The sequence below is a fragment of the Canis lupus genome, chromosome 4 (genome assembly GCF_048164855.1).
Source record: "Canis lupus baileyi chromosome 4, mCanLup2.hap1, whole genome shotgun sequence".
Classification (NCBI taxonomy): Eukaryota; Metazoa; Chordata; class Mammalia; order Carnivora; family Canidae; genus Canis; species Canis lupus.
The window spans coordinates 82,394,692-82,422,572 of NC_132841.1; the positions used below are offsets into that span (position 1 = coordinate 82,394,692).

At 35.5% G+C, this 27,881-nt stretch overlaps 1 long non-coding RNA gene across 1 annotated transcript; it reads left to right on the forward strand.

Moving 5' to 3' along the window:
* Nucleotides 1-26,083, forward strand: LOC140631638 (uncharacterized). The gene is made up of 4 exons (XR_012029170.1): nt 1-64; nt 5,553-5,588; nt 24,876-24,959; nt 25,911-26,083. It is a non-coding gene; the product is annotated as an uncharacterized lncRNA (long non-coding RNA).
* Nucleotides 26,084-27,881: the final 1,798 nt, after the last annotated feature.

Below are 27,881 nucleotides of genomic sequence, written 5' to 3' on the forward strand. Positions count from 1 at the left end.
GTCTGTTTCTGTCAAGATGGGGTATGATGCATGTGGTAGCAAACCACTTCCAAAATTCAGGGAGGTAATCGGCAAAATTTATTTCTCTAGCACAGTAGTGTCCCTAACTAAGGTTGGCACCAGGGAGTTGGGCGAGGGGAGTGAGAAGAGCAAGTATCTGATCACCAAAGTCACTCTAGTAACCTAAATAAAAGATGCTTCGTCTTTGCAGTACTTCTGCTATAACATGGTAAGCCAGGCACCACCTATTCTACTTTCAGCCAAGAAGGGACACATATAATTTCTGCTCATGTTTCACTTGGCAGAGCCATTCAAATGACAATTATGAAGAGCCAAGTGCTAGAGAAATGTCGTATGGAGGAAAGCAACAGCACAGAGCATGCTTGGTGCATGATATTAATGCCTTCTATCTGTAGTCCTTTGGGCCATCTAATTTAAATCTAGTAATTTTGTGAGTAGAAAATGCAAATTTTATGAATGGAAATGACTGTATTTATAAGAAAACGCTGAACTCATCTCCAAAGATGAAAGAGAAACTCAGTTATCATATGTGCTGCAACATCCTGGTATTTGATGGTCTAAAAGGCACGGTTAAATGGCAAGATGCTATACCTAAAACCATAGTAGTCAACGTGCTCTGGTCTTTTCTATTCAGATTTTCAAAGGATGAGACATCAGCACGATTGCTCATCATAGTATATAATCTCCTTAATTCCTTTACAATGAAAATATAGTGTATTTCACTCACATTCAGCCAAATCCAAGAATGGTTAGAGGTTTCACTTTTTTTTAACCTCCATTGTCTCTGGAGATTAATCATAAATACCTAAGCTTCTTGTGGTTTATATTTGCCCTGTTTTTTATTTTTATTTTTATTTTTAATTTTAATTTTTATTTTTATTATTTTTATTTAACAGTACAGGGTCCTGTTAGGCTCTTCAACTTTAAAATCAGGGAACTTAGCAAAGGCTCAGGACTTAATCTATTTCCTTTTTTTTTTTTTTTTTCATGGACTCATGCTATAAACAAGCAATTATTGAGAGAAAGCTCTTTCCTGATGGTGAAGAGAATTGCTGATTTTTCTTCCTCTGCATAAACAAAATTATATTCACTTGGAGTGATAAGACATGATCTTTAGGCATTGGTCTCATAAAAACTCAATTTTCTGCTGGTGACAATCAAAGGTCCTTTTTAACTTCTCTATCTTCCCTCTTACCTCAGTCAAATAATTTTATATCTGACTTTCCACTTCCTTCTACAAGTGGCCTCTTTAACTTTTTGGTAGCTTAAATAAAAAATGCTTATAGTTTTTCCCCTCCTACGAAAAGGTGTGATTTTTTTTTCTCCACCTTTCAAGTTTGAATGGCCACACCGAGTTTTGGGCAATGACGAAACATGATCTGATCTTCCTTGTCCAGTGGGACATCATCTCTTGCTATGGTTAGGAAGGCCGGCCACGACCATCCTGTGAAGAGCCACGATAGAGTCTGCAAAATACTGAGAGATATGTGACAGTTCACTCCTGTCATCTCAGCCAAACACTCATAGTCAAGGACTCGGTTCCTTGCCTCTGTCTGCACAGATATAGTCAACACTTTGATCTGTGAGAAAAAAAAAAAAAAGGAATATTGAAGAAGCCAGTACCTTCTCCTTTGGCTTCTTGCTTGCATCTCTACAAGTGACTGAATAAAAAGTCTTGATTGTTCTTTTTAATTTGTCTTATTATCTTGATTGACCACCTCGAAACCTGGCAGCTCAGGGCTCTCTCTGACTCTGTCAAGCTGACATGGCCCAGGTGGTATATGCTGACAGCTTTATCCTGTATTCCTGCAAGTCATATACATTTGATAATAATGTGCAAATCCAATAATGAAAATCAGTGTGAAATCCTAGAAAACAATCCATTTTCAGAACCCTGGGATAGCCTACTTATCAAATCTCTGGTCGTTAAAAGTATAGTAGACCCCACACATATGTATTTTGACAATGTCTTTTCCGCCACCACAGTGATTGATTAATACTTTGGGGATTTAGATATGATATCAAAAATATAAGTCCTTAGTGTGCCATGAATTATTTATGTTTTTGATCAATGCTCTCTTTGTAGCTCTGTTTTGGAAAAAGTAGAATATTACTGAATTCTATCCTAAATTGTTCTTCCAGATGCATACTTCACAATCTGACAAATAGCTTGGAAAATTCTCTATAATTTATTACTTCACTTCATGGTTATTATAAATTTCCAAAAGATTGTCCCGTGTGTTCTATAGCAGGAAGGAAAATGAAAGCTGAAGGCTTGTACCTCTGTTCAGAAGTTATCTTGTGACAGGGGTAGGCATATAGAATGTAAATAAAGAGGAAAAAAGAAAAGAATGTAACTAAAGAGGTCTTCATGGAACCCAATATTTGCCAGAAGCAAACAGTAAAGGGCTAATTGGAATATGTTCTAATGATCATCTCCCAGTGATACGAAAGTAGCAGAATCAGCCCACTTCAAATAATTACATCAGAAATATAAAGCTACATCCTCAAATGTAAAGACTGAGCATTATTTCAGGATAGCTACTCTTGACAATGGGAAGTGGTTCAGACACTTGGCATAATACTAATTCAGTAGAGTGATCACTTGGGTCCTGCCTTCTAGGATGACTACATCAAATCCTCTTTCATTTTGAAGACTTGTCCTCTTGCCTCCTCACTTTAGGAATTTACTTATTTATTTATTTACCCATTCTCCTTTCTTTAAAAAAAAAATTAAGCCTAAAACAACACTCTAGGATCCTACTTTTTTAATCTATTTTAATTATATATATTTAATATATATAATTATATATAATTATATATATAATTATATAATATAATATATAATTTAATATATATAATATATATTTTAATCTATTTTAATTATATTATATATATATATTTTTTTTTTTTTTTAACAAAACCAGTAAAGTCTCCACTACCCTCATTCTCTACTTCCTCTTCTTGTGACACACAGTGGCCCAGAGAGTCTCAGAGGCCCTGGGACTCAAAGCTAGTAGAATGGAGAGGTCCCCCCTCACTCAAAAAACTGTAATAACCCCCTGGATTCTAACACAACTCAACGGCTTTGCTTGTCAAAGCTCCCTTCCCTCCCAGAATCTTCTTTAAGGAAGGCTTTTGGTGTTTTCTTTTATGAGTGAACAGCCCAGGTGAATCTCCAGAACCCACCATGGAGTGAGAAACACTGGAATGGAGTATTATCTTAGATGACAAGATTCGAATACCACCACGGCCTCCCATGAAATTTCCTGGGTGGGGCCAGAAAGTCTTGCGCCCTAGAGTCTTTCATTTTTAATTGACTTAATTACCAAGCCCCCAACTCTCTTTTCCAAGCAACTTGGAGCTTGAGAAAGTATAGTACACCCAGTTGTCGCTTGTTTGGTGAAGCAGTGCCTCAACTATGCTCTGTGTTTTGGAGGGTAGACCTGGCCTGGAGACTATTTCACTTAGTGCTCTGATACCCTGTATACACATAGTTGCGGTGTGTGCCACCTGTTGCCTTGCGACGTGTCAGGCCCCTCACCTTGTCCCATGCCAGGTGTGCCCTCCTTGCTCTCCTATTAGAGGAAGTGGGTGAAAGTGTTCCAATTCTCCTGGTTTAGTTTGGAATAGAATATTTTTATCCTGTTGGCACCGGAATCTAAATATAATTGGCTAATGCTTTTGGCATCAGCGTATCCAACGTCTGTACTTATGTGGACATTTTCTCCGCAGTTGTGTGGTAAATGTTCTAGACAGCAAACATATTGTCCTCAAAGTCAACATTCACCCCTTCACCTCTCTGGACATTTGGGTATTCTATCACAGTCACCGAGAAAGTATTTGTTTCCAAGTTACCCATGCGATTGCATTACATGTATTAAATTTGTAAGTGGTTTGAATCAAACATATTAGGAATCTGCATCATTTAGTAAAAAATAGTTAAAACAAAGAAAACAGTATAACTGTGGGAGGGGGAGCAGTTAAACAATAGGATGTGTTAAAGGATGAAAGTTAAAATAACGCAGTTGAAGGACTGAGTTTGAAGCCCTACAGTAACCTGTGAAAGTTGTGTGAATGTAGGAAAAGGATGTAGCTTCTCTCTGTCAATTTTTTCATCTGCAAAATGGGCATAACAGTAATAACCACCTTCAAGGGCTGTTGTAAGACCTAAACACAAGGCACCTGGGTAGCTCAGTGGTTGAGTGCCTGCCTTGGGCTCAGGTGGTGTGTGATCCCAGGGTCCTGGGATCGAGTCCACATCAGGCTCCCTCCATGGATCCTGCTTCTCCCTCTGCCTGTGTCTCTGTCTCTCTCTGTGTGTCTCTCATAAATAAATAAATAAATAAATAAATAAATAAATAAATAAATAAATAAATAATTTTTTAAAAAGACCTAAACAGAGGGGATTGCGTTTGGCCCATGAAGGTCTACTGCTATTTCCACTTTCTATCTCTGACTCACTATTTTCCTAGGTTTAAAATAGGAATGATAACCTCCAATTTGTATGACTCCTAGGGATGAGCTGTTTCAACATTGAAGTACTGTATAATATGGGAAAGAGAATTATGTCCTGAGGTCTTACAAATAACGTTGTCATGACCCTTGAGCTATAACAACTGCATAAATATGATTTATGTAATGATAGCAATATCGAAAACAACTTACTTTGTAGATGACTTACGTAGTATTGAAGTAATTACTACACATAGGTAATTTATCGCTAATCACTGGACAATTACTGATGTTAATGATGACACCCCTAAAATGTGCTATAACCAGTCACTCTTACATAATAGTAATTATTTCAGAAGTTATTTATTTTATCTAAGTATAAATTTTGATTGTTCACTCACATGAACAAATGTATGCACTATATTTGATCCGTCTGACCTATATCTGAAATGAAAAAAGATAAACAATAAAATAATGCAAATATAAGGGGTTGCCTGGGTGGCCCAGCTGGTTAAGGGCTTGTGTTCTGTTTAGGTCATGATCTCAGGGTCCTGGGGTTGAGCCCTGTATCGGTCTCCCTGCTAGGCAGGGAGTATGCTTCTCCTTGTCTCTCAAATAAATAAATATAATATTTAAAAAATGCAAATATAAGACAAAAAGATTTCTAAAAATAGTACAGGAAATCTTTATCTAAGAAAATGTAGGCGATCCCTGGGTGGCTCAGCGGTTGAGCACCTGCCTTTGGCCCAGGTTGTGATCCTGGAGACCCGGGATCGAGTCCCATGTCGGGCTCCCTGCATGGAGCCTGCTTCTCTCTCTGCTGTGTCTCTGCCTCTCTCTCTCTCTCCCTGTGTCTCTTATGAATAAATAAAAGAAAATCTAAATAAATAAATAAATAAAATCTAATTCAAGTCCCATTTAGAGAAGTTAGTTATCTCAAAATAAAATACGCATTTATTATGTGTCTAATATTGGTCATTATATTAGTCAAAAATCAAACATTATTACGTTTAATCTAAACACTGACTTTATGAAGTAGGAGCTAGTAACTTTTCTTTTTTCCTCCCTTCTCTTAGATAAGAAGAGATTTACATTCAAGACTCAGGATTGTTGTGAGTATATCTGGTCAGAACCAAATCTGTCTTGGGCTTCTATAACATAATAGAAATACTTAATTTATAGTATAGGCATTATATTAAAATGTTTCAATAGAATCATTATTCTTGATTTTCATAGATTCTTATTCTTATAGTACATAGTAACTGTGCATAGTAATATAAAAAAAATCGAAAATAAGAATTTCACCCATAATGTGAAAAAACTAGGAGCACCTGGGTGGCTCAGTTGGTTACTTGTCCAACTCTTTATTTCGGCTCAAGTCATGGTCTCAGGGTCCAGGGATGGAGTCCTCTTCTGGCTCTGGACTCAGCAGAGGGTCTGCTTGGGATTCTCTCTCTCTCTACCCCTACCCCCATCCTCTGTGTTCAGTCACATGGACTCTCTCTCTCTCAAAAACAAAACAAAACAAAACAAAACAAAAAACAAAAAGCAACTTTCTCTTAGTAGGACTCTTATGTGTTAACCTTTATATATTTGTTAAAACAACTGTCAGCGATCGCACTTCTTTTTATTTCAAGGTTAAACATGCTTAGCTCTAAAGAACTAGGAATATTGATATATCCACGTATTTATATAACAAAAACTCCAAATAAAAATTTGGGGTTTTATTGGTTTGATTTCTCTAAGTAGATCAGTTTGGTGCCTGAGAATAGACAATACAAATAACCTTTGTGCCATGTAATTCCCTCAGTAGCGTTATTCTAGAATAGGACCTAATGGCTTTTACAATGTAAATGCTTTACTTATTTTATTTGTTGGTCGGTAGTGCTTTTCGAAATGTTTTGCATTGCCCTGTATTCATATATAATTTCGGTTCCACTTTTATCCATTATATATGGTGATTTTGTGTGTGTGTGTGTGTGTGTGTGTGTGTGCGTAAAAACTCTGTGCCTATTTTAGTCACTTGGCTTTTCCTCAGGTAGTGGCATATGTATGTGGGAGGATACTTGCTATGTAAAATGAATACAATCAATCATACCACGTTCCCTAAAAGCAATCTCACGATCACATGGGAGGGACCAGGGCAAAGAGACCAGAACATCAAATAAGGATGCAAACTTTAATTTAAAACTGTTCTGCAGGTGAAGAATCGAGTTGAATTCTTTTGAGAATATGCAAGATTGCTAAACTCTCTAAAGAAAATAGCAAAAATGTCATAAGTAGAAATAGAAGTGGGATATAGAGGTAAGAGGCCCTTAGATTCTAAGATATCTTTTCCAGATTCCCTCATCCATTTGTTCATTCATTCTTTAACACACCCATAATTCACTCTTTATTGAGCTGCAACTCTACTCAATTAACTCTAGTAGGTCCTGAATATTCAGAGATTAAAATGATTTTTTTTCACTTCATCAGGGGTTCAGATACAAAATAGATTTGTATTGCAAAATAGATTTGCCCTATGAAACTATTCTCTAGCATGTCAAGGGGGCCATAATAAAATGGAGGTTAGTATGAGACTGCGTGTAAGAATGCAACAAAAATCTATCATATTTCTACCTCGAGAGGTCTTGGGTGATGTGGAAAAGAAGAAGGTGGAGGGAGAAGTTAAGGAGCCTTCGAATGGAAATGGTATTTATGCTATATTTCAAGGAATAAAGCAGGAGTTTGCAGAGATGGGTAGGAAGAGTTTGATCTCAAGTGCAGAAACCAGCGATATCTGATGAGACCTATGTACTGGGCATTATCGTTGGAGCTGGGAATATAATGGTCCGCGATGGTTTCATGGTTCCATGGTTATGAAGCCTACAGTCAAGAGTAATTGTGCCCGATAATCTCCATTGTGCCAGAACCACCATCCCTCTCTTCTGCTCCGTTATGTGGCCTGAAAAGCTTATTTCTGTGGGTTTCATCATTCTGGCACCCCTGCCCTCTGGCTTGTAGTTTTACTTGATTAAAGGGAAACCCTGAGAGAAGATGAGAATGTGGATTAAAAGGAAGATCAAGGCATTCCTAGCCCACATCCCAACCTGTGATCCTTCTGTACCAGGTGGAATTTTTTTGTCCGAGACCCCATGGCTCAAGTGGCAGCCATGGCAACCATAGCTTCTGTCTCAACTTTGCCTGGATTGCAGTCCTAGAGCCAGGAACAGGCCCCAGAATTTGTAGGATTTCAGATACTTTTGCTGCCAGAAAACAAAATGAATCTTTTCACATAAATCAGATCATAGTAATTTTGATCAAAGTGTTCAATTACTATCTATTTCATTCAGAGTAAAGCTCAAAATCTTTATCATGATCAATAGGCCCCACAGTGTCCCTCCTTCTCCTCTCCCAGCTTCTACAACATATATCACTGCAGCCCCCCACTACACCCTGTTCACCTCTCCTCTTCTGTCTCCAGTCTTTCTGTTTTCCATTTGCTACACAGTTCATGCTTTAGGATCTTCCCATTTAGTGTTCCCTTTTCTTGAAAAGCTCATCTTATTTCTCCAAAGCTTAATCCTACTCTTCCTTCAGGTGTCCCCCCACTCTTCCAATCTCTCCAGAGAAGCTTCCCTTGACCATTATATGCTTGTGTTTTCCTTAATCATTACTCATCTCAATTCTTCTCTGCAGCACTTACCAACAAATTATTTCTTTTCTTTTCCCCCAACACATTATTTTTTATCTCCATACTAGTTTTTTTAGAATTAATTCTATCTTCTCTGGCTAAATTTCTCTGGAGGAGAAATATTTGCTTTTGTTTTCCCATTACATAATCATATGAATATTTATTGAAAGAAAAAATGAGTGAATAAAATTTCCATTATTTCTTGAGAAGAGTAGTGGATTAGAATTGATGCATTACTTGTTTTCTAAATAGTATTATTTGTTCTAATATTATAATAAGGGAATATTTCTGTAGACCCAAAACATACTTTTTTGTTAAGCCATACATCTTAAATACAACTTTTACCTTTCAAGATCAATTTTCTTTTTATTATAGCATATTTTTAGTACTTCTACAAATGAGATACCATGTTGATAGATTGTCTTCTTTTATATTTCCTAAAGAGTTCTCTATTTTATATTAGCACTGAAATAATGACATAGCTAGTAGAATTCTAAGGAACAGTTGTCTTTCCTCCTTGACTGTTTATCTTTTAAAAAGATGGAAACAGGGTAGCCCAGGTGGCTCAGCAGTTTAGTGCTGCCTTCAGCCAAGGGCCTGATCCTGAAGACCCAGGATCAAGTCCCACATCGGGCTCTCTGCATGGAGCCTCCTTCTCCCTCTGCCTGTGTTTCTGCGTCTCTCTCTCTCTCTCTCTCTCTCTCTGTGTGTGTGTCTCATGAATAAATAAATAAAATATTTAAAAAAATAAAAAGATGGAAACAATAGGATAAAATATATTTTTTAAGATACAATATCTCTTATAGTTGCCTACATATCTACAATTTCCAGCATTCCTAATATTGTATGTAGATTAACATTTCTATCATTTTCCCTCTGCCTTCAGTAATTCCTTTGATGTTTCGTTTAGTGCAGGTCTGCTGATGATGATCTATTTTACCTTTGTTTTTTGAATGATATTTGCATAAGCATTCTAAGCTGGGAACTTTTTGTCTTTCGGTATTTTAAGAAGCACTTCTACTCTCTTCTGTCTTATATCACTTCCAAATTCTACTTCATCCCTATGTCTTCCCTCGATCTGTATCTAATGTGTCCCTTTTTCCCTCTGTCTGCTGTAAGATTTTCTTGCCATCACTAGTTTTTAGCAATTTGATAATGACAAAAAGGAATGTCATGATAATGACATTCCTTGTTGACATTTTCTTCATGTTTCTTTGCTTCGGGTTGGTTGAAATCTTTAATAGGTGAGCATATAGTTTCATTAAAGTTTAAAATTACTCCTATTTCAAATATTTTTCTCTCACCCCTTTCTTTCAGATTTCCATTACACAGATCATTGACCACTTAAATGTGTCTCACAGTTAACTGATCATTCATTAATTTACTTTTCTTTTTCTTTTTTTTTTTTTCTCTGTGGTTGATTTCAGACAGCTTCTACAGGCAGGTCTTCAGTTCAGTATCTGGCGATAATCCCATCCAACATATTTTTCAGCTCACTAAGTATATTATTTATTTTCAGGTGTCCAATTTGGGTATCTTTTATATCTTCCATAGCTCTTCTTAGCTTACTTTTTCTCTTACTTTTTTGCATATATGAAATGTGTTGAATAATATTATCTAATAATTCCTTCTGTCATTTCTAGGTCTGCTTCTATGGATTGATTTTTCTCATTAGTATGTGTCGCATCTTCCAAATTCTTTGCATGCCTCAAAATTTTGATGGGATACTAAACATTGGAAATTTCAACTTTCGGATGCAGAATATTTTCATTTTCCTACAAATCCTATGGTTTGGTTCTGTGAGGCAAAAAATCACATGGAAACACTCTGATTTTCAAGATTTGCTTTTAAGCTTTTTAAGTGTGAGAGTAAAACGAACTTTTTATCTAAGTCTTTGTCTCACCTCTGCAAGTGATAGATACCACTTCTCCCTTTCCACCCTGATTCATAATTCCATCTTCTTAATATAGGGAGACAATGAAGGTTGGCTTCAAAAGTCCTTATATTGACCTCGCCTGAAAACTCCTTTTTGAAAAATAGGTTGAAACAATCATACACCTCACTGTGTTGTTTCCACCATCTCAGGGATCACTGTTCTGTACTGCTTAGTATGCAATGTCCAGTGACTGCTATTTCATGTGTCATTCACTTTCTTTATTTCAATGATGGTGTATATTTATTACCTATTACTCTATCTTGGATGGAATTGGAAAAGTTGAAGAATAAAAAATATAATTACATGAGCAAAAATGATTTAATCATAAAAGGGAAAATTTCACAACTATTGAAGTCTTAACATGGAATCTCATAAATGTGTACTCTTAAAAAGTATGACACACATATATAGAGAGAGGATTTAGAATCTCAGAAATCAATAAATTTAGTTCACAAAATTTAGTAGTGGTTACGTAAGCTTTGAGCAAATAAAAATAAGTATGCTCTATTAGGGATCACATACTTTTCCAGTCACCAGATTGGGAATAGACATTTTCTAGCTTTCAAACAATATTTACCAATTAAATCCAGTTAAATTAGTAGGCTACAAAGGAAACCTCAAAAAATCAAATATGTATAAATATATAGACTATTTATATATGTATATAGACTACACATCTACAAAACTATAACAAAAAAGAATGAATAACAAATGGAATCTTAGGGGCATCTGAGTGGCTCACTTAGTTAAGTGGTCAGGTCTTGACTTTGGCTCAGGTCATGATCTCAGGATTCTGGGATCCAGCCCTGCATGGGGCTCCATGCTTGGCAGGGAGTCTATTTCAGGATTGTCTCTCTCTCTCTCTCTGCATCCCTCCAAATCTCTAAAATAAATAAATAAATATATGTTTAATAAAAATTGGGACAATTTTAGAAAAAAAAATTACATTACCAATCACTGATAGAAAAAAAGGAAGAAAAAATATTTTTAGGTAGGAAATTTGGCCGTAATAGAATGACAGAAAAAAAAAAATTCCTAAAAACCAAAGCATGTGATATTTTTCTTGTTTCTTTTTAATTTTATTTGATATTTTGTTCTTTAATCAATATGAGTTGATTTTAAAATTATATTTACTTTCAGAATATACATTTCTTTATTTTTAAAAATATAGCTACCTGTCATAGAACCACTTCAATGATAAGTTGTATTACTACTGGCATAAAATTGCTCATTTTTAAAAAAATCCAAAACAAGTAAACAAGTACCCAGATACAAGAACATGGTTAAAAGTGACCTGAGTAAAATAGAGATTTATTTAAATTTTTAAGTCTTACTTAATGAGCCTATTCATCATACCAATTGCTGCTTCCAATGTATTTCCATTTCAAAAAAAGTGAGATGTGAAATTAAGCTTTTTCATATATATTTGAAATATGAATTTCACTGAATGTGGAGTCTTCATAAAATAATTATAATTTTGCAGGCCATTTAGATTATTTCCATTTGTTTGGTTTTGATTTTCTGAAAGCATATTAGCAATTAAACTGATTTTACACTTGGACAAAACCATAAGTACAAGATAAGTAGGATATCACTGCATTTCTTTAAAAACACTGAATAATAATTATGTTGTAAGCTTTACTAACTTCTTAGTTTAATTATGCTGTATTTTCTATAATAGGATAATGCTAAACAACCATCAGTAGGAAATGTGCTTTGAGCTGTTTTCTTCCAGCAATTAGTAAGGTGATTGAATATCCACTAAATAAAGTGGGAGAATTTGTAAAGACCACTTGGGAGAATGTGTGCATTAAACAAGCATAGTCTTTCTATAATCACTATGCTTTAAACCTAATTAAACTCCAGAGAATCCAATTAAATGAAGGGGAAACAATAAAGCAATAAAATGATTTGAGGATAAGTTTGATACTTGTAATCCAAAATTCTTTAAGAGTTAAACCCTATGATTAAAGTTTTAGGAAAAGGTAAATGGACTACTTGTAAAATGGCAAACTCTGAATTTCAAATTGAACTGCAAATTCGACTACTATATTAAACCATTAAACACAACTTGAAAAAGAATACTTATTTAAACACTGGTTTCAGTAATTGAAAGATAATTTGATTTTTTGTCTTCTTGCATGAATGTATAAAATATATATTTTATAAAAAATTTTGATCTCTGATATAGTAGTTTAAAAAAATCAAACAAAATAATACTTGGTGAGACCATTGGGGCATATATAATAACATTTAATTACTTAAATTAGACAAGATATGGGGAAGATGGCAGTGAAGCAGGACCCTAGACTTACCTCATCTTACGAATACAGCTAGGTTACTATCAAATCATCCTAAACATTCAGAAATTGATCTGAACGCTGGCAGATCTCCATAATTAAAGGTAAAGAAGAGGCCACATCAAAAAAGGTAGGAAGTGTAGAGACTCAGTTTGGAGAGAAGGATTTTGGCAACTGCAGGGGGGATGGAGTGGGGGTCACAGAGAAAGGTGAGAGACAGACTAGCACACAGGGGAGCCTGTGGGGAAAATGAATCCCCATAGCAATGGCTTGGAGAGCAGGAAGGGCCACATATAGTGAGTTCTTGCAACCAGCAGGGCTTAAAGCCTGATGTTTTAAAGGTCAATGAGTTTGGCTGGGATAGAGCCCAGAGGGCATTGTACTGTTCTTGGAGAGAAGATGGGCAAACAATCTGTGATCTTGCAGCAAGGACTCAGCTATCTGAAGAGTGTCTGGGGCAATACACTGGGAGGCTATTCACTCATCTGGAGGAGCATCCAGAAAGAGAGCATAACAGAGAGACCCCTCTGGAAGCAAAGGAACGTCTGACACCATTTCCCACCCTCCCTCCTCCTCCACATAAGCACAGGGCTATCTGTAGGACCCAGCTCAACACTAACACTTGCTACCTAACTTGCTTATGCCATGCCCCACTCCCATGCTCCTGTGAAACCACCTCTTCCAGTAATGCTTGCCTCAGTCCCAGTGATGTGTGCCCCGTCTCCCACTAGACTGGCCAAACCCCTGCTCACCCCACATCTCCTGACAGGAGAATTTTGGTGGCAGTTATGGCAGGTCTCATTCACAAATAGACCAGAACACACCTTCTTAAAATGTCTCACAATCAAGCAAGGGACCAAACACTGCCCACAAAAGGCAAAGAGAGTCTCTTCAGACGACTGACCTGAAAGATAAAATAGCCAGGACAAAAGAGCAGTGCACAAAACACACATTGGAGACACTCCTAGAAGTGCCAGGCTCTGGGGCACAGAGGATACTACATGGCAGGACAGTATAGGACCTCTTCTTTATAAAGTCATTACCCTCAAGAATAGGAGATACAGCTGATTTTACTAACAAAGAGAAATAAGCACAGAGGCTTAGGCAAAATGAGAAGACAGAGAACTGTTTCCCCAATGAAAGGACAGAACAAGGCTATGGCCAGAGAGCTATGTGAAAGTTATAAGTAACATACCTGATGGAGAATTTAAAGTAATGATCATAAGGGTACTCATTGGACTTGAGAAAAGAGTAGAAAACATGATTGAGATCCTTAACACAGAGATAAGAAATAACATAGCAGAGAGAAAGGGCTCAGTAAGTGAAACAAAAAACATGCCTGACAGAATGAACAGCAGGCAGGAAGAAGCAGAGGAAGGAATTCGTGATCTAGAAGACAGAGTAATGGAAAGTAATCAAGCTTAAAGACAATGAAAGAAAGAAGAAAGAAAGAAAGAAAGAGAAAGAAAGAAAGAAAGAAGAAAGAAAGAAAGAAAGAAGAAAGAAAGAAAGAAAGAAAGAAAGAAAGAAAGAAAGAAAGAAAAAGAAAGAAAAATTTATGCAAAATGAGAATAGACTTAGAGAACTCAGTGACTCCATCAAACATAATAACATTCATATTATTGGAATCCCAGAAGAAGAGAGAGAAAAGAAGGCAGAAATATTATAGCTGAGGTAATAGCTGAAAACTTTCCCAATCTGGGGAAGGAAACAGATCTCCAGATTTATGAGGCACAGAGAATTCCCATCAAAATCAACAAAAACAGATCCACACCAAGACATATTGTAATTAAACTGGTAAAATATAATGAAAAAGAAAAGCAGTAAGACGAAAGACAGTAACTTACAAGGGAAAACCCCCAAGGCTAGTAGGGGATTTTTCAGCAGAAACTTTCCAAACCGTAGAGAGATGCATTCAATGTGCTGATGTATTCAAAGTGCTGAGTAGGAAAAGTCTGCAGCCAACAATACTCTATCCAGCAAGGCCATCATTCAGAACAGAAGGAGAGATAAAGGGATCCCTGGGTGGCTTGGTGGTTTGGCGCCTGCCTTTGGCCCAGGGTGTGATCCTGGAGTCCCGGAATCGAGCCCCGCATTGGGCTCCCTGCATGGAGCCTGTTTCTCCCTCTGCCTGTGTCTCTGCCTCTCTTTCTCTCTCTATGTCTATCATGAATAAATAAATAAAATCTTAAAAAAAAAAGAAATAAAGAGTTCCCCAGACAAACAAACTTTAAATGAGTTCATGCCCATTATACAAGCCCTGCAAGAAATATTAAGGGAGACTCCGAGTGGAAAGGAGAGACCAAAAGTGACACTATAAAGATAGAAAACACAAAAGCAGTAAAAATAAATATTTCTGTAAAAATCAGTTAAGGAAATCACAAAATAAAAGGATGTAAAATATGACAACATATACTAAAATGTGGGGAGGGACAGAGGAAAGAATGGCATCAAATTCAAATCACCATCAACCTAATAAAGATCGCTATATTCATAAGAGGTTATATACAATCCTAATGATAATCATAGATCAAAAAACACTAATAAATATGCAAAACTAAAGGGAATGAAATTCAAACATATCACTAAACAAAATCAGCCAACCATCAAAGAGAGAAAGACAAGAATGGATTAGAGAAAATTTTCAGGAAAACCACCAAACAAGTAGTAAAATGGCAATAAGTACGTATCTATTAATAATTACTCTGGGGGATCCCTGGGTGGTGCAGCGGTTTGGCGCCTGCCTTTGGCCCAGGGCGCGATCCTGGAGACCCGGGATCAAATCCCACATCGGGCTCTCGGTGCATGGAGCCTGCTTCTCCCTCTGCCTGTGTCTCTGCCTCTCTCTCTCTCTCTCTCTGTGTGACTATCATAAATAAATAAAAATTAAAAAAAATTAAAAAAAAAATAATTACTCTGAATGTTAATGGACTAAATGTTCCAATCAAAAGGCTAGGGTGACATAAGGATAAAAAAAGAGACTCCTCCCTATTCTGCCTACATGTTTCTAAATTAGTCTCCTGAGCCAAGGGGAACAAAAGCAAAAACAAACTACTGGGATCCCATCAAAATAAAAAGTTCTGTACAGCAAAGGAAACAATTAGCAAAACTAAAAGACAACCTAATTAATGGGAGGAGATATTTGCAAATGACATTCAATAAAGAGTGGTATACAAAACATATGAAGAGTTTATAAAACTCAACACCCAAAAACCAAGTAATCCAATTAAAAATGGGTAGAAGACTTATAAACCAGACATTTTTACAAAAAAAGATATGCAAATGGCTAACAGACACATGAAAAGATGTTCCTCATTACTTCCTACCAGGGAAATGCAAATCAAAACTACGATGAGATATCACCGCATGCCTGTCAGAATGGCTAACATCAACTCAAGAAACAGCAGGAAGGATGTGGAAAAAGGGGAACAGTCTTGCATTATTTGTAGCAATGCAAACTGGCATAGTCCTGTGGAAAACAGTGTGGAGGTTCCTGATAAAGTTAAAAATAGGTCTATCCTATGATCGAGCAATCTCACTATTGGATATTTACCCAAAGAATACAAAGACACTAATTCAAAGGGATATAGGCACACCTATGTTTACAGTAGCATTAGTTATAGTAGCTAAGATATGGAAGCAGCCCAAGTGTCCGCCGATTTATAAGTGGATTAAGATGCGGTCTATATTTATAATGAAATATTACTCAGCCATAAAAATGAATGAAATCTTGTCATTTGCAATGACATGGATGGAGCTAGAGAGCATAGCGCTAAGTGAAATAAGTCAAAGACAAAAAAGAATATGCTATCACTCATGTGGAATTTAAGAAACAAAATAAAGGGGCAAAAGGGAAAGAGAGAGAGAGACGTATTAAGAAACAGACTCTTAAAAATAGAAAACAAACTGATGGTTACCAGAGAAGAAGTCAGTGGGGGGATGGACGAAATAGGTGATGAGGGTTAAGGAGTGCATGTCCCCTGATGAACACCAGGTGATGTACGAAATTGTTGAATCACTATATTGTAAACCTGAAACTAATAAAACACTGTATGTCAATTAACTGAAATTAAAAACTTAAAAAGCCAAAAAATTAAAAATAATCATCTTAATTATTAATTATTTAAATTAATTTGCTAAGACTTAAAAATCTATCAAATATTTCAGAAAAATTGGGGCATCTGGGTGGCTCAGTGGTTGAGCATCTGCCTTTGGCTCAGGTCGTGATCCTGGGGTCCAGGGACTGAGTCCCGCATCGGCCTCCCCACAGGGAGCCTGCTTCTCCCTCCGCCTGTATCTGTGCCTCTCTCTGTGTCTCTGATGAATAAATAAATAAAATATTTTAAAAATAAGTAAAATAAAAATAAATAAAATTAAAATATTTCAGAAAAATCAAGAGAAAACTAACCTTTTCCTGAGATTATCATTTAGAAATTTAAAAGTATAATGTGTTCTTTTTATAATTCTCATATTTATTTATTTATTTGTTTCCATAATTACTGGTATTTAGTGTCTCTGCCTCTCTCTCTCTCTGTGACTATCATAAATTAATTAATTAATTTAAAAAAATACTGGTATTTAAATGTGCATGTCGAATATAGAAACACATCATGATATTTCAGGCACATATCAATAACAAAAGTAAATAATATCTTATTAAAAATTGCACTATTAAACTTGTTCAAATTAATGTTCCTTTCCTTTATTAAAGATATGATTAACTTACTGTGAGTGAAAGTCACAACCTAACTGATTTTACACGTGTATGTGGATTACTTCTACCTGATATTCTTCATCTGGACTACTAATTCACTTGGCAATTTCATATAATGACAATTTTATCAAGACAAAAATTTTTGAAGCTTTTTGAGTTCAATGTGACAACATAGAAGTTGTATACAGCTTTTTCCTCATCATCCTAAAACAAAGCATAAAAAAGGAACATTTGTTCCATATTTGATGACAATTAGAGATGTCTCTTTCCCCAGATCATAAAAAAATGGAGGAAGGGAGAAAGAACAAGTAACAATGAGATGATGAATGTAAAACTGGTGTGTGTGTGCGTGTGTGTGTGTGTGTGTGTGTAAACTGGTTTATATCATGGAACTAAGTAATATTTCAGGAATTGGAGGCATCATGCACAAAACAGAAGGAAGATATGGAGCGTGTAGTGGTGGAAAAGTTTTTAAGAGCATAAAATCTGACCTTTATATTCACACTTACATCTTGCACGACTCAGTAAGGAAAAGCTCCTATATTAAGCCGGCAAGAAGGCTCCAAGGATGATAGTGGTAATGCCCCACGATGAAAACAGGAAAGTAGTTCCTTTGACAGGTGAGGAAACAAGTTCTTTCATCCACACAGGGCCCAACCTTCACAGGCAGCCTACTGGAGGCTATTTTTATGGATGATCTAAATTGCTCGAGAGAAAAAAACTAATACGTAATGATACTTGACTTTAATGATTTCTGTATAAAATGCAATACACTGGCTCTCTTTTCCTAGAATTATGAGCCACATTCCTCAGATTCCCTTATAAATAAGTTTCTGGAATAGGATTTAACCTCACAATTTACTAAATTTTGAAAAAGCAGAAATGGGGTAGAAATTATCTTTCGGATGTTGATGCTATATAGACAACGCTAGTTGTGAAATATGATTGTTGAGAAAGTTCAGGGCATCTTGATCCAGGGGCGCCGTGTCTACTGATCATCACCAGGGATGTGCAAATTTCCTTGTAATAGCAGCAGTGACTTCCTGCCCTGTGTTGGAGGTTTCATCGTGTGTCCTGGAACTAACAGCCCAAATCATCAGGCTGCCTTTTCCTCCTCCAGACCTTCAACCAAAATTTCAACTACCTAATTCCTTCTGAAATCCCTTCCTACTTATAAAGGGGTTTATATAACCTGCAGTGAATCCAAGGGATAGAATCATTAAATTCATTAAATAGCTTACTTTGAAGAACTGTCGGTAATACCCTTAGCTCACTCTCTCTCTCTCTCTCTCTCTCTCTCTCTCTCTCTCATACACACACACACACACACACACACACACATACACACACGATACACACAGGCAGAGATTGTAATCAGTTCTTTTGTGCTTCACAATTTGATATGAATGAAAAAGCAGAGGACTCATTTTATATGAGCCACAGTTCTCACCATCGTAATAGTCAGAAAATGTTCTCTATAAAACTAGAGTCCAGAGAAACAAAAGTATTTAGAAATATGGAGGTAAATACCCCTGAAAATACCTGTATTTACCAGTGAAAGTATTTGACTCTGGAAGCAGGTGAAATAACAGGGGCATTGGGAGTTTTATATGGAACTTTCGCCAGTAGTTGAATTTTAAGATTATTTACCTTAAGTATTAGATTAAAAAAAAAATAAAAAGGAAAGAGAGTAGTGTTAAAATGAGTATGTCTCAATATATTTTAAACACAGAGATGTTATATGTAATTTCACTTACAGTATGTATATCGTCATAGGGTGGTTACTTTCTAATCTATTACTATTTGGATAAAATTATAGTAATTAGTTTGGTAACAATAATTACAGTGTTACATTTTTAGACTTAATATGATAATGGATTTCATATAAAATAGAAGTCAAATATACAACGTGTTGCCAGCAAACAACTTTTTAAAGAACACACCCTTTTATATTTCCCACAATGTGGATTTGACACTCCATACTGATTTAGAAACTAAAGGAATCAAAATGAAAGGGCTTAAAATTGAAAGGAGAGGAGGAGTCGTTTATTGATTTCATTTTAAATAAAAACCTTGATCCCTAAAGACATCAGCAAATTCCCTTATTCCATCTCCTTTTGAATTTTAGATACAGTAATTGGAAAACGTTTGTGTCTATTTGGGATAGTAACAAAAAGATATCTATTTCCCAATTTTTAAAATAGACCTTCCTCTACTCCTCATGACGTGGGTCTACAGGTAAGAAAAATGCCATTAATCTAACTATATGACTCCAATCACAATTGATTAAAGTTATTACTTATCTATTGTCAGTTACATAAAATATCACTTATCTGAGATTTCTTTGTTCTAGGCTATAAAAGGCATTGATTTGTTTTATGTTTACTTATTTTTCTAAATTGACAGTTTATTGCTTAAATATAGGACATGTATTATTTTTGAAGTATGTAATATTCTGTGCTGATAAGTAGAATAAGTGACTTACATGAACCACATTAATTTCCACAGACACTAGAAGCTCATGAAATACAGCTTTAGGACTATTAACATCTCCTCATTCTTCAAGGCATTCAGGATGCCACAGCATGAACATTTTTGAATTAACAGTAGGAAAGTTAAAAAAGTATGCTGTGTGTTTAGATGTGAAGAAGATAAATATAATCATGGCATCTGGATGCTAGTGGGAAGTCATCCCACTGTGACTCTTGCCTGAGAATAATTGACTGAATGAGTAGATCTGGGGACATGCAATAGATTAAATTCCTGGGGTTGAATGAACTTTGTAACCTTATTATTGGTGACTATTTTTTTGTAAAGAAAGTCTAAATGTTGGAAAAAGTAGTTGTAAAATTTACAATGGTGTAAAATAATAAAATTTTAATATTGTTTTTGTTGGCCAAACTATTAGTTTTTTAATTCATTTATGTTTATATATATCTATTATACATAATAAATATTATATATATAGAACGAAATTAGACATAGAAAGAGAATGGGGGGAGGGGCAGAGTGAGGGAGAGACAATCTAAAACAGCCTCCATGCCTAGTGTAGAGCTCAACCTTGATCTCACAACCCTGAGATCATGACCTGAGACAAAACTCAAGAGTCAGGTGTTTGACTGAGCCACCCAGGCACCCCTTTTATTAATGTTTCTATTTAAAACATATTTAAAATAAGTTTCTTTTTACAAAATAAAATATTAAAGAGTATGTTTATAAATTTTATACTGGTAATTAATTTGCATCAATTGTTAAATACGTTAATAATCTTATATACATAAAATGTCTAAATTCTTTTTTTTAAAGATATTTATTTATTCATGAGATACACACAGAGAGAGGCAGAGACACAGGCAAAGGGGGAAGCAGGCTCCATGCAAGGAGCCTGTGGGAGACTCAGTCCCAGGTCCCCAGGACCAGCCCTGAGCCACCCACGTGTCCCTGGATGCTTTTTCTCAGTCACTTTTTCAAATTCCTCATTCACATGACCTCTAAATATTGTTTTTCCAGGCTTTAAACATACTATTACTTTTATCTATTTATATATATTTTTTCTCCTGTGTTGATCCCATCACTTTTCATAGTTTACATATTCACTTGCATGTTGATGGCTTCTAATTAATAGATATATTTTTTAAAGATTTTATTTATTCATGAAAGACAGAGAGGGAGAGAGAAAGAGAGAGACAGAGGGGGGCAGAGACACAGGCAGAGGGAGAAGCAGGTTCCAGGCAGGGAGCCCGATGTGGGACTCAATCCTGGGACCGCAGATCATGCTCTGAGCCAGGACAGGTGCTCAACAGGAGTCCCTTAATAGAAATTTTTAGACCTAAACTTGTGGCTCTTTTTACACCAAATCATTTACTCTTTCTCTTGACTGGTTGTTCATAAACACTTTAAATTTAATATTTCCAGAAGGGTGGTACCTCTTGTTTTTAACAACTAAACATGTCCCTATCCTATTTTCCCCATTTCAACACATGCCATTGTCCTTCACAGTTGTTCAAATAGAGATATTTTGTTTGCTCACTATGCGTCAGGTATTTTGAGTATTTCACTATTCTTCAAAACATACAACTTTTGAGTTACAGATAATCATTCTGATTTTAAAAACTAGGAGCTTGTTGTTCAGAAGGCTTTAGATGGATGCCTGGTGACTCAGTGGTTGAGCGTCTGCCTTTGGCTCAGGTCATGGTCCCAGAGTCCTGCGATTGAGTCCTTGAGTCCCGCATCAGCTCCCTGCAGGGAGCCTGCTCCTCCCTCTGCCTGTGTCTCTGCCACTTTCTCTGTGTCTTTCATGAATAAATAAATAAAATATTTTTAAAAAGGCTTTAGAAAACTTTCCAAAAAAAAAAAAAGAAAGAAAACTTTCCAAAGTCACATACATTTTATACCAAAACAACCCCTCCCGTGTTACTTTCCACTGATAATTATATAAAAAATTTTGGTGTAACACATTTTAAAAGAAACATAATATGATTCATGATTTCAAATTCATTTTTCCCTTCAAGTGAGGCATCTGGGTTTCTGGGCATTTATTCTAGCAATTATTTCATTGCTCAAAATATTCTAAGCTCCTCATTGCATAAGGGTACATTTTGCATTTTTTTTTAAAGGATCAAAATTTTAGTGAGTATATTTTTTTCAGAATTATTCTGTTATGAGAAAGATCTAAAAGCATTTAAAAACTATTACAATTATGGAGTCTAATTAAAAATGCAAAAATAAGAACTAAAGATACAATTTAAAGTATTGAAGAATTTGGATGTGTTTGTGTATGTTTGTATTCAACTATGTTTTCTTTCAATGTAGTCATTTGAGAGATTGCGCATTACAATAATGCTCCTTTGCTTAAGTATTTTTGCTAATTATTTTTGAGAATTGTCTAATCTGACAATTTATTAGCTGTAAAAATTATTAATAAATTTGCATTCACTTCTCATATTTGGATATAAAGTCATATATTCTAAGTTATAAAAAAGCACCTCTCTGTTTAATCATTCATTTTTATCTACTTGTTCATTCATAAAACTGTACAGGGCAAAATACAATGCAATTGGGTGTAAGAAACTATTTGGTTTTCATTACTAATATAGAGCCAGTAAGGTGCTAGCTATCTACCCTCCTGCATACCGTTAGGTAAATGAGTTCCTATCTGGCTGACGTTTTAGAAAGAATAGTTGCAGGCTTTTTTTTGGTGATTGTACAACTTCTGTTGAGATGCTACCTATAGACTTGGAGCTTGAAGGAAAGAAAATCTCACATGTTCTCAGGAATCTGTTCTTGCTTTTTATTTTTATTTTTTAACAATTTTATTCATTTATTTATTTGAGGGAGGAGCAGAGGGAGAGGAACCAGCATGTTCCATGCTTAGCTTGGAGCCCAACACAGGGTTTGATGTGAGGCTCAATCCGAAGACACTCAACCTCATGACCTTCAACCTCAAGACACTGAGGCCATGATCTGAGCTAAAATCAAGAGTTGGACATTCAGCTGACAGAGCCACCCAGGTGCCCCTGTTCTTGATTTTTAAAAAGCTGCCTAATCCATAAGAACCTGGGTGACCCAGTCAGTTGAATATTTATTTGACTCTTGATTTTGGCTCAGGTCGCCCCCTACTAATTCTCTCTCTCCTCATTCTCTCTCTCTCTCTCTCAACAACAACAACAAAAAAAAAGCTGTATAATTCATTCTGGAAAGGAAGAGGGAAAATAAATCTTAATATTATATACCTTTGAAAAGTCTAGTTTAATTAAAATAGTAATAATAACAACTGCCCTTTTATTATGATCTAGCCATTCTGTGCACTTTAGAGATTTTACCTAATACTTTCCTTTCTATACAACATTTTTTAGTTATTCTTTCTTTTCTATTACAAAGATAATCAAAGTGAAATTACATTAAGAAAGTTAGACAAGTTTATATGGTTAATAAGGGGGAATCATTTTTTAAGATGTTATTTAGTTATTCATGAGAGACACAGAGAGAGGCAGAGAGAGAAGCAGAGATAGAAGAAGCAGGCTCCATGCAAGAAGCCTGATGTGGGACTCGATCCCAGGACTCTGTGATCACGCCCTGCGCCGAAGGCAGATGCTCAACCGCTGAGCCACCCCCAGGTGTCCCAAGAGGGAATCACTAATACAATTAGGTCTATCCACATCCAAATCCAAGGGAAATATAAAAGAGAAAGAAAGAAAGAAGAAAGAGAGACAGAAGAAAGAAAAAAGAAAGAAGAAAGAAAGAAAGAAAAGAAAGAAGAAAGAAGAAAGAAAGAAGAAAGAAAAGAAAGAAAGAAAGAAAGAAAGAAAGAAAGAAAGAAAGAAAAGAAGAAAGAAAAAGAAAGAAAGAGAAAGAAAGAAGAAAGAAAGAAAGAAAAGAAAGAAAAAGAAAGAAAGAAGAAGAAGAAGAAGAAGAAGAAAAAGAAAGAAAGAAAGAAAGAAAGAAGAAAGAAAGAAAGAAAGAAAGAAAGAAAGAAAGAAAGAAAGAAAGAAAGAAAGAAGAAAAATAAAACAATGCTTAACTTGGATTAATGTATCATTCCTCAAATTACTTAACTATAGAAAACTTTTTCACCCCAATAATCTTTATTAACATCCTGTAGAGGTGTCCATGGGATGTTCTTTGGGAGATGAGAGATTCTTAACTTACTCATTTTGAAGACAAATAAACTTAACTGGCTATATTAAGTTTTTGTCCAAGGTCATAGAGAAAGGTAGAACCAGAAAAGCATTGCACAATGCTTAGAACATAGTAGACATTTGGAATATTTGCTTTTATCCCTATATTTAAAATATTACTGATCCTCAATGTAATACCTTCCCACTATAGCATAACTTCTTTAATGAACCACTAGTAATGAAGAAAGACTAATGAGTTAATTCCATAAAAAAATAAAGGGATTTAAACTATCACATGGGATTATTTTATGTCCTGGATTACTTCCTGGCATCCCTTTATAGGTATTACCTCATATAGTTTTTTAAATGATTCTATGAAATAGGCATTATTTCCTTTCCTTTCACAGATAAGAAGACTGAGGCAAAACTATGTCATTTTTCAAAATAAATTATTTATAAATGACATGTTGCCTTATTTGCAGCCAGATTTGACTAAGTTTATAATCAAAGAGGGATAGGAAGACAGTTTGAGAGCAAGAGCAAAGTAAGAGAGAGGAACAGCAGGGTTTTCCCTCTAAATAGGTGATTTCATGTCTCAGCTAAAGCAAGAAAGTAAACAATTAACCTCTCAGCAGATACAGACAATTGCAAGAGTTGTTAACCCAGAGTGCACACTGCGCCATTATAGGGAAAACTCATGAGGTTTTAGATCCTCAGGGAGAGTCAGGTAAACTTAAAATTAAGAAAGTGAATAATAACATCAAAAAAGAATATGAAAAAGGATTATTATTTACTCTTCAGCAGAGTGTGAAGTACTAATGGGAAGTACGCAGTGTATCTTACTCATTTACATTTCCTCACTTTTTAATACAATCCCTAAGACTTATTAGTCTTTCAATGTGTTTGTTTGTCTGGACTTTTGTTTTTCCTAATGCATGAAAAATTTTCTTGTTTTCACTCATACACATAATTTTCAGTACACTTGAGTAATATGAGAGGAACAGTAATATCCTAAAACACTCCCAGTAATCATGTGATTTATAGCTTTATTCTGTGTTGGTTGCTGATTAAGACCCCTATATGAAATCTGATATCTTAGAATTCTGTGATTCAAAGAAAAATATATATGTGCATAGTAAATGACTGTCCTCTGATTTAGATTTTCATACCAAAGGAAGAAATAATCTTTCCAGAAAACTCAACAAATGGACACTGCATTACAGCTAGGATTCTGAATGGACAGGTAAGGTTCACTCAACCAGATTTCCATTAAAAAGCTGATTAGCAAAATTAAATTACCCAAACAAGAATGTAATTCACATTCACATGTTATTTTTATGTCAAAAGTAATTTAAAAATTCATTTGGGGGCAGGGGCACTTGGCTAATTTACTCTGTAGAGTATGCAACTATTTTTTGTAAGATTTATTTATTTATTTGACAGAGAGAGAGAGAGAGAGAAGGATTGAGAACACAGGGAGAGAGTCAGAGAGAGTCTGAAGCATACATTGCACTGGGCACAGAGTCAGAGGATAAGCTTGAACCCATGACCCTGAGATCATGACCCCCTCCAAAACCGAAAGTCAGATGCTTTACCTACCCAGACACCCCAAAGAACAGGCACTCTTGATCTCAGGATCATGAGTTCAAGTACCACCCTGGGCATGGAGCCTAGTTTTAAAAAATTAATTTTTGGAGAGCTCAAAAACATAATTCATAATGATATTCTATATGATGTGCCAGATGTGCTCCTGGGCCAAACTTGAGTCAGGCTCCTCTAAGCCCTCTTCTCACCTAGGCCAGGACCTTAGCCCCACGCCTTACCAAGTCTGCGTAGCTCGCTTTTAGCAAAAATTATGTTAAGTCAGTTTAGAAAGAATCTTCATATCTGATCACTCTAGTGTGTCCTTAGCAAGAAGCCTGTTAGGCCCCTTTAGTAAGAACTCTAATTTTCCATCCACTGACCCCTTCAACATGGTCCTTACACAAAAATCCCCTCTTTTTCTTATTGGGTCTAGAGTGGAGCACAGTCTCCTCCCATTTTGCAACAGTCATGCATGGTTCTCACTGCAATGCTTTTAACATATCCTCTTTCTGACTTAACTCCAATTTTTTCTAATACAACATAAAATTTTTACTCTTTTTTTTCCCTTAGAGTAATAACTAAAATCATGTCTTCTTCATTTCTCCTTTAGAGCAATTTGAACATTTCCCTTCTCAGCAATTTTGAAAATTTATTATAATTATTTATATAATTATTTGTGTGAATAAAATGTGACTATTCTGTTCAATACTTATCCCATTGGAACTACCAGTATCTTGCAGATTGTATGGGCACTCAATAAATATTTTTAAAACATTAATAGAAGTACATTTAATGGCTGTCTTGGACCAAGAAGATGTCATATCAGAAAATGTAATTATCCTTTAACAGTGGAGTAGTCATAAATGTTTATATCGATTTATTTTTTATATAGTTAGGAATTATTTATCAATATATGACATATTTATAACAGTCTAATACAGGGTCTTAGGGCTTACCTTTCTTTCTTTCCTACCTTTAAGGTAAAGTTATGAAAACTGACAAAATTTGACAAAGAATTACCTGTAACTGCTTTAGCCCCATTGTCTTCCTGGCTCTTTTTAAAGCCACTCTGGACTTTCAGACAAGTTGTCACAAGTGTCAGAAACTTTTTTTCTTTATAGATGTGAAAATCTATAAACTACAAGCTTGAAGGCTGAATGTTTCTGGAAAAACTATTAGACACATTTTTACAATGATAATACAATACAGATGAGAGTAAAAATATTAACCTTACTGGCTACTCAAGTGCACACAAAACTTATGTATAAATGTTTATAATATTTTTATTTATGATTGTCAATGCCTTCAACTGGTAACCAGACAGTGATTCACACAATTGAATACTACTCAGTGATACTAAAGAATTAACTATCGTGTGAGGTACACAAAGATGGATGACTCTCCAATGGATTTTACTAAGAAAAGGATCTCAGCATGAAATACTGCATATTACATGATTCCATTCTTATGAATTCCTGGCAAAGCAAAACTGCAAAAACACATAACTGATCAGTGGTTGAGAGGGGTTGAGGATGGGACAAGTGATTGCCTGCAAAGGAGCACAAGTGAGTTTTTTGAGATGATTCAGAGTACATTGTGATTGTAAAAATCATAAAAATGCACAGTGAAAATGATGAATTTTACTGTATGTAAATTATTTTTAACCCCCTCCCCAAAAAGACCACAAAGTAAAGTATCTGAAAGTGATAAAGTCCTCACTAAGAATTGGCTGAGAATATAGTGCAAGCAATGTATGATTATTTCTAACTACAATCTAAGACGAAATAAGGTAATATGGTAAAGATTAACAATTTATCAAAATTAGTTTTCTTTTCGACTTGGAGACAAGTTAAACTACATTTTCTGGGTTCCCTCCGGATTTGATCAGGATTTGATCTGGCCATGTTGCACTGTAGCCAACAGAATGAGAGTTGGGGAAGTGTGTGGAGTTCGCAGGTTTGACACTCTTCCATGCTCATTCTCTTTCCGCCACTTTGACAGAGAGCACTGGTTGACTCTGAAAGTTATGTGTTGTTGAAGATATTGCAGCCAAACAATGGAATGAATTCTGTATTTATTTTGAAAAATTTAAAAAAAAGTGTCTCAGAATTGGAATTTTCTGCAAAGAGGAAAATTTGCAAGGATGTGTGAAGACAAGCTATACAAATACAAATGGAAAAAAAAATACAAATGGAGGGGCAGCCCGGGTGGCTCAGCGGTTTAGCGCCGCCTTCAGACCAGGGCCTGATCCTGGAGATCTGGGATCAAGTCCTACATCAGGCTCCTGCAGGAGCCTGCTTCTCCCTCTGCCTGTGTCTCTGCCTCTTTCTCTCTCTCCTCTCTGTGTATTCTCATGAATAAATAAATAAAATCTTCAAAAAAATACAAATGGAAAATATATTTTCCAGTGAAACTTTAGTCCCATTAAATAATTTATTTTCTGAAATCATGAATGATGACCATTCATTTTTGAGAGGGAGAAAAATTAAGAAAAAAATTTAAACTGATTGCATACTCGATATAATGAGATCACTTAAGGTAATTTTGATCTTTCATCTATTTTTGTTTATTTGAAAAAAAA